Below are 8,449 nucleotides of genomic sequence, written 5' to 3' on the forward strand. Positions count from 1 at the left end.
GTGGCTAATCAAATCAATAACTATAGAGTTCAATATAAAAATAAATATGGACTTCAATATATTAATAAATATGGACTTCAATATATTAATAAATATAGACTTCAATATATTTATAAATATAGACTTCAATATATTAATAAATATAGACTTCAATATATTAATAAATATAGACTTCAATATATTAATAAATACAGACTTCAATATATTAATAAATATAGACTTCAATATATTAATAAATATGGACTTCAATATATAAGTAGATTTAAACTTCAAGATATAAATAAGTAAAGACTTTTAGATATTAATAAATATAGATTTCAATATTTTGATATATATGGACGTCAATATATTAATATATGATGTAAAAATCAAACTAACTTCGGACGGTCATATTTGTTTTCTTTAGGAAGTGAAAAAAAATCATTTGGAGCTACTTGTATGGCGTCTCTCCCTTTTAACGACAATCGATTTGTTCTCAAAGAGATAAAAAATTATATGATGACTATGGGATGAGATAATGGTAGACTATGAGGATACATAGATATCCTTGTCGTCTGGTTGTTAACGTCGTGGGTTCGATTCCCAAAATGAGAACGGTGTGTGAAGGCATTTAACTATTGTAGGAATGGTCCTGAAAGTGGCGCGAAACTCAGTCCCTCAGAGAATTGAACATGAGTCACTGTTGACATACTCAATGTTGGCGTTCGTGTAAGCACCTTTAATCATGTAGGTAACAATACAGCGTATATATACACCTACTGTAAATAGAATAAATAGGACCAGCCCTATAAAATACACCCCCAAACCTGGTTGAAACATTCACATTTCAACGTCAGCAGGATGCCGCCACTCACGACAGCTTAGAGGAACCAGGCGCTAGGAACACTTGAAGCTGGCCACACTGCACAAGCCGTTGCCAATCACTTCCAGGTCTAAGTTCGGACCATCTACAGGCTGCAGCAACGTTTCCGGGCCACCAACACAACAAATGATCGCCCCCGTACTGGCAGACCTGTTGTGACCACAAGACGACAAGACCGCCATGGGGTGCGACAGCACGTACAGAATCCCTTCATGCAGGCATCCGAAACAGCACGCCAGACAGTGGGAACACACGGAAGACCAATCAGTACTGATACAGTACGCCGACGTCTTAACAGAGGGAACCTCCATTGCCGTAGACCTTACCGTGGATCGATCCTCACCCCTCGTCATCAGCGTGAACGTCTGACAGGTTTTACGCCGCTTTTATATATTCCAGCAACAACACGGCGGTACAGGCAATGGAGAACTGTTCTGTGTACGCATGAGGATTGGTCACTGCGTGAACAACTGCAGCTGGCAGACACTAAAACGATATGGAGAACTGACGTTCTCAGATGAGAGCTTTACTGCAGAATCAACTGCAGCCATGTGTTATTGAAAAAGACTCACGGGGAGGTGCAAGCATCATGGTATGGGGTGGAATAGCCTGAACCAGAGAGTGGGTCCTGTGGTGTTAATTAAGGGAACCTTGGTCCAGGGAGAGGAGGCGGCATCACAGTGGTGGGCTACATTGATCAAGCTCTCAGACCCCACGTCATACCACATTTCGCACGTCACCGGAACAACATTTTCCAGTATGATAACGCCCGGGCCCATACTGCCAGAGCTACACCGGACTTCCTACTGCAGAACGGTGTCAACATTATGCAGTGGCCAGCCCTTAGTCCTGATTTAAACCCAAATTGATTATCTTTGGGATGAAATTCAGAGGAGACTTAATAATGTCTAACACAGCCGATTTCTTGCGCCAGGCCTTCTCAGAGTGTGGTTCCAGGTGTCATTGGCCTTGATCAATCGATTGGTGCACTCCATGCATAGACGCTGTGCTGCAGTTATTTCCGCTCGTGGTGGTCACACGAGATACTGAAGTTATTCATTGATGTTATTCATTGATGTGTCAAGATATTGTACACAAAAAGATTTTTGATCCGCGTATTATGTCAATTTCTGTAATGATTTGATTACAGTGCCTATCTAATTTTGAATTCGTACTGACGGTTTTTTTTGCTGCTGAGTATATGTATGATATAGTGGCGTACTCGTACTGGAATTGTTGAAACAGGCCAATTAAACCCAAAACGGATTAGGTGACTAGATTGATTGCTTCTCTGTCTGTACTAATCACGATTATTCAAAGACGTCGGTCACACACACAGCACACACGCACTCATCCACAAACCCACTCGCACGCACGCGCTCGCTCGCTCACTCACAAAACTCACTCGCTCACTCACTCACTCATCCACAGCCCCAATCACATTAACACTCTGCTCTCTCGCTCACTCTATCACTCACTCACCACAGTCCCACACATTAACACACACACACACACTCACACACACACACACACACACACACGTATTCACTTGTATGTCATCGTGTCAGTTCAAATCAGTATCACTGTGTTGTCCTCTATTCATACAATCGTCCACACAACATTAGTAAGTACATACATGCATTGATTTCTGCTGTTTAGGGTAAACACGGTGTGCGTGAAACAACCCGTTTAAACTTACATTGCATTCGTCTATTGACTCGATGTTACATTGAGCATGTCGTACTGCATTCATATGTACAGGGCAGGGATTAAGGGTATGGAGCGTTGAGAAATCCTACCCCAAGCCCACTCCGAGCACATGCACACAAACACAGACACAGACGACGCACACAGACACGCAGACATATAGTACTAGACTATTCTGTCCTCAGCATGTCTGTCTGGGATATTCCTATTGATCGGGTACGAAATACACATTCAGACACTGGGATATTTCTATTGATCGGGTACCAGAAATAGCACATTCAGACACATGAAACAGATATTGGTTTGAGACAATGCATGCATGTCCTTGATTGTGATGTGACTGGCATGATACTGATAGAGGCCAAGGCATCATAACCAACTGCATCTCATTTCACTGTTTATTTATATTCTAAAAATATGTACCAAACATTTACTTAAACTTCTGATGTCTTAAGAATCACATAAACACATTTGTATGTTTTACCTTTAGTAAACTGTGGTAAACTAAATCTATCCTGTATACATATGTTCTCATTCATACTGTATAAGAACACCTGTATTTCAAGTTTATTGATAAAGAACATGACACATCACCCAATTGCAAGCATTGATTACCAAACACCAAAATCAGCTGAGGAGGAGACCTGCAGACAACTCTCCACAGTGACAAAAGAGTAGAATTCAAACTCTCTCAAATTTTCTACAGGTACACACCACCCTGTCTGCATTATGGAAACAAAACAGGCTCTGCCAGGACGGGGCATTTTTTTATTTTATTAAAGTTGTATGCATTTACTGAAATCATTGATTCATTAATGTAAAGTGAGTGAGTTTAGTTTTACACCACGCCAAGCAATATTAAAGGTGACGGTCTGTAAATAATCGAGTCTGGACCAGACAATCCAGTGATCAACAGCATGAGCATCGATCTACGCAATTGGGATACAATGACATGTGTCAGTCAAACCCTTTGATACAATGATGCATAACTGACACTAGATGTATTTAACTATAATCAATGTAAAGGGTAGTGGTAGTAGCAGCAGCAGCAGTAGTAGTAGGCGCATGATGAATATGTAATATTTTTTTAGTTAAGATGGGGTCTTACATGCGTTTTGCTAAGGTGTTTCTTCATAGTACTTATACCAGCTGCTATACTGGACTTATGGCATACTTTTAACAAAAAGGAGCATTTACTGTTCTAATACACCATTCCCATTATTCATTTTCCAAGACAGAACAGCTATGGTAAACATGATGAGAATATAGTTCCCATATGCTCTAATGCCACCATTGCTTACACAAATCACTATTGAACTTTTAACAAACATTTGGATATTGATATATTTTCCACAATTATTTAAACAGCAATAAAGAAGGAAAGCATAAGGCTGTTTATATTATGTTGTACAGCAAGAAATGTACCCTCGTTGCACGCTATTCAACCTGACACGACTCAGCAGAAGTAGAGGCACTTCCGTGTTTAAGTGAGAAGTGGTGCGTAGGAAACACGTGTGACGTGGTCATATAGCCTCCGCCCACTGATGAATATTCATGATTATCATTATCACTGATCATGTACATTCCTGGCACATTAAGCACTGCATTTATCCGTTAGCCTGATACACAATGTGTGTGTGCTTTACGTTGTTTCTGTTGTACAGATACCCGTTAAGAAGAACTTGAGGTATACCCTTCTGCCCAGTAACAAATTCTACCTTTCAAAGTCCAGCTATATTGCCATAAAGACCTAATCTGGGGCATGACTTTTTATATCTGACATTAAACAAAAGAATGTAATGAGATTATTACAACAGTTTACACATAAGAAAGGCAAGATTTATGGATGTAAACTTCTTTATTGTGAATAACACGACGTTTCGGAGTGCATGCTTACTCCTTAATCTCCGAAACGTCGTGTTATTCACAATAAAGAAGTTTACATTCATAAGTCTTGCTTTTCTTATGCATTCCACTTCTAATGCCCTTGGGGGCGGTGGGGTAGCCTAATGGTTAAAGTGTTGGCTCGTCACACCGAAGACCCGGGTTCGAATCCCCATATGGGTACACTGTGTGAAGCCCATTTCTGGTGTCCCCCGCCGTGATGTTGCTGGAATATTGCTAAAAGCGGCGTAAAACCAAACTCAGTCAGTCAGTCAGTCTAATGACCTTCAAAGAATTGAGTTTACACATACATTACAGTTTCAATTGTTTTATTTATTTCATAGGTACTCCACTTAAGGTATCAAAACAGTTGACCCTTTTAATCTTGTGAGGAGATTTTCAAATGAAAAAATATCATGCATCTTTAACTTAATCACCCGTGTACAGTTCATATCATTTACTTATCAATACAAGCTATGTCTACTCAGCAGGGAACACTAATTAGGACTTTTCCATTTCAGCCATAGGTGTTGTCTTAATTAATCCCCTTCATTAGTGTCTAAGATCTGGCTGTCTAAGTTTTGGGAGATAACCCATGCAATCCAGGTACCATAAGCGTAAATAGGGAAACGGTGGTATGGGTTTCAGTCGTCTCAAGGTACCGCAATTAGCTGAGTAGAGTTGCGTAACTTGAGCACAGCAATGTACTTCAAAGTGTGGGCTCGTGGCCTTTATACTGAATAAATTGTCTTGTCTGAAGCCAGCTCACTCATTTGAATAGAGAATCACAACATCCTGTTTACATTCTTAAATGAAATGTTCACGGTGGTAATTACATCGACTTTCGTTGACATACTGCATAAAGAATTTGATCGGATGGTACAAAATATGATAATATACACCAAAGGGAAGACAAGCCCAACAAACCAGGTCATATTCATCTTCTTGATCTTCTTCTTGACGTTCTTCTCTTTTTGCTTCTTCCTCCCGATCAAGTGTTTGTAGAATGTACGCAATGACAGTGTGTTTTTTCTGATACTTCTTGATCACTAAATCGGGGTTATTATGGTATTTCTGATAAATGTCTTCCTCTGGTTTGGACTTGGAGCATATAACATCTCGTTGTTTTATACATTCACTTGTAAACTCTCTGATATCTCTGTCTGTGGTTGTGATCTCGATAGAGTTAAGAAATAATTCAATGTCCAATTCCAGCTTTTGCCAACTTGATGCTGTTTCGTTATAGATTCCTTGTTTTTTTTCAAAGTAATCAATGAGAAAGACTTTGCCAGTTTGAAAGGAGACTGTAAATCCAGAGACCACTCCGATGAGCATCTTAGATGCTGAAACCCATTTGTTCTGATCATCACCCAAGGGGAGATTCTCGCATAGGTTAGCAGCAGCTAAGCCCATAAGACCACTAGCTACCATCACTGCCCAAAAAGCATAGTTATTGTATCTGGTTGACTGTTCGTACATCATTTTAGAGGCCAAAAAACTTCGAATTTTCAGTCCATGTAACATCTGGATATTCGGAGTTCTTGCTTTTGGCGCCATTTAGTTCCTTCTGAAGGAGAAGATCAGTGAATTATCATGTAATAAAACACTTGTATGTTCAATGTACAAATTAATTACGATTTTACAAAATTGCGTCCAGATCCTCAAAGCGTTCGTAACCTGTCGTAACTCTATAGTTTATCATAGATTTATGAGTCGAGATATGACGTTGTATTGAATTGTATATAATATGTACAATATAATGGCGCACTTGTATCGTACTGTTGAAACAGGCCAATTAATTTCCAATAAGGATTAGGTGACCAGGTTGATCGCTTCTCTGCTTCCAGTCACGATTCTCAAAAGACGATGGTCACATACACACGCACACACGCACGCACGCACGCACGCACGCACTCACCCACCCACAAACAAGTGCACAGACACTCATAACCCGACATAAACACTCACACACGCACGTATTCACATGTAGTCTCTCTCACTCTCTCTCTCTCACTCACACACACACACACACACACACAAAAAACAACAACAACACTAACACACACACACACACAGAGAGAGAGACACACACACACACGAGTATGTTCACACTCGCGGGCACACAGTCACTCATATATACATGTATACGCACACTCTCACACATACATGCACACAACCCGTGAAAATCCGGGTTAGAAATGGCCTTCATGAACCCATGCTTGTCGTAAGAGGCGACTAACGGGATCGGGTGGTCAGGATCGCTGACTTGGTTGACACATGTCATCGGTTCCCAATTGCGTAGATCGATGCTAAGTTATTTATTCATTAACCTGTGCTGTGCCGTCTCCATCCGTTCTCGAACACCTGGCTGTCCCTTTCTCTACACTCCTCCCTCGTAACAAATAGTGAACTGTGTCAATATTTTAATGATAGTTTGTTAAACAACTTTTATATTTTTAGGACAACAATTCTGCAAAAACCTCACAGAGTGGGTATGATGTTTTGATTATGATCAGCTTTTCATTGAGTATTTTATGTTTATTAGTTTTCGAGTTAGATTGCAATTCATCGGTACGCTTTTGAGCCAAACGGACTATAGACTCTATTCAAACATGGCATGTTTTGATTTCTGCTGTATAGGGAAATATCACATTACATCACATTCGTCTATGGACTCGATGTGACATTACTGCATTCATATGTACAGGGTCGGGAGTGAGGGCATGGAGGTGTGGGAAATCCTACTCCGAGCCCACTCCGAGGATATACGCACAAACACCGACACAGACGGTGCACATAGACTCGCTGACTGTTTTGTCCTCAGGATGGCTGGGATATTTCTATTGAGCTGTTACCAGAAATACACATCCGGACACAGCAACAGAGAAACAGCCACGCATACACACCGACACCAACATACATACACACCCAAACAAAGACACAGAGAGAGAGAGAGAGAGAGAGAGAGAGAGAGAGAGAGAGAGAGAGAGAGAGAGAGAGAGAGAGAGAGAGAGAGAGAGAGAGAGAGAGAGAGAGAGAGAGAGAGAGAGAGAGAGAGAGAGAGAGAGAGAGAGAGAGAGTCAGTGACCTCAAGTGTTATGCGTATTTTGGCGTGCATTAGAACTTTCCTTACCTAGCTAAAGGGTAATGGCTATATATGTTTCTCCTCTACGTCGTCTTTCCTGGTGTGCACCGCTGTGTATACTGTGTACAGTGAGGGTTATGCTTCAAGTCCTCTCTATAGTGTGTTGGAACACTTTATTCATGTCGGTTTCTGCTATCTTTGTTCGTTCAGCGCCGTCAGAGTTCTACGTAATGCACACAAAGCGATGGTGTAGTTTGGGCACGTGACTATCACGTGATAAATTACAATTGTCGTCTGCTCTCGGTGCGTTTATTGCCTGTCCAGATTGGTTGCAAATATATATTTAAAATTCGACACCCACACCAACCAACTAGTTGTTTGATTCAATCAGGAAGCACAGTAATTAAGTGAAATTGCCAGATTGTTATTCCTAGGACTAACATTCACAGTGTTGTTGAATAATTTCGTGTGACCAGAAGTGTTGAAGGAAGGTCGGCCTCGAAAAGGACGTCGTCAAACATGGACAGGACTTCGCTTTTTTGAATAGTGAAAAATAATCACACTTCAATTTAAACTGTCATTAGTACCAAAAATACTGAGAATGTGAACACCCTGTGTCTGGGAGACATGTACCGAGAAATTTGTATAATTAAGGTTTTATTAAAATATTGTTGAAGAGAATATGGTTGAGCGAGCAATATATCGTAAGAAGTGTGGTGTAAGCACATAGAATGTGGACGGTAACTGGAATTCTGTAATTTTTACGGATGAAAGTCAAATAGTATTCGACATAAGTAACCGTTATATACACCTATGCATTAATTAAGCACCACCCTCTTTTGAAAATAAGATGTGATGGTACAGATAGGTTAGGGTATAGCCATCAATTTAATCTGTAGTTAAAAATGCTT

The 8,449-nt window shown here is 40.4% G+C and overlaps 1 long non-coding RNA gene across 1 annotated transcript; it reads right to left on the reverse strand.

Annotated features, from left to right (window-relative positions):
- Positions 1–4,525: 4,525 nt before the first annotated feature.
- On the reverse strand, positions 4,526–7,746 carry LOC124280652. Its single transcript, XR_006899734.1, has 3 exons — positions 7,587–7,746; positions 4,739–6,020; positions 4,526–4,555 (listed from the first exon to the last, which is right to left on the reverse strand). It is a non-coding gene; the product is annotated as an uncharacterized LOC124280652 (long non-coding RNA).
- Positions 7,747–8,449: the final 703 nt, after the last annotated feature.

The sequence above is a fragment of the Haliotis rubra genome, unplaced genomic scaffold (genome assembly GCF_003918875.1).
Source record: "Haliotis rubra isolate DU_JTF1 unplaced genomic scaffold, ASM391887v1 Scf270, whole genome shotgun sequence".
Classification (NCBI taxonomy): domain Eukaryota; kingdom Metazoa; phylum Mollusca; class Gastropoda; order Lepetellida; family Haliotidae; genus Haliotis; species Haliotis rubra.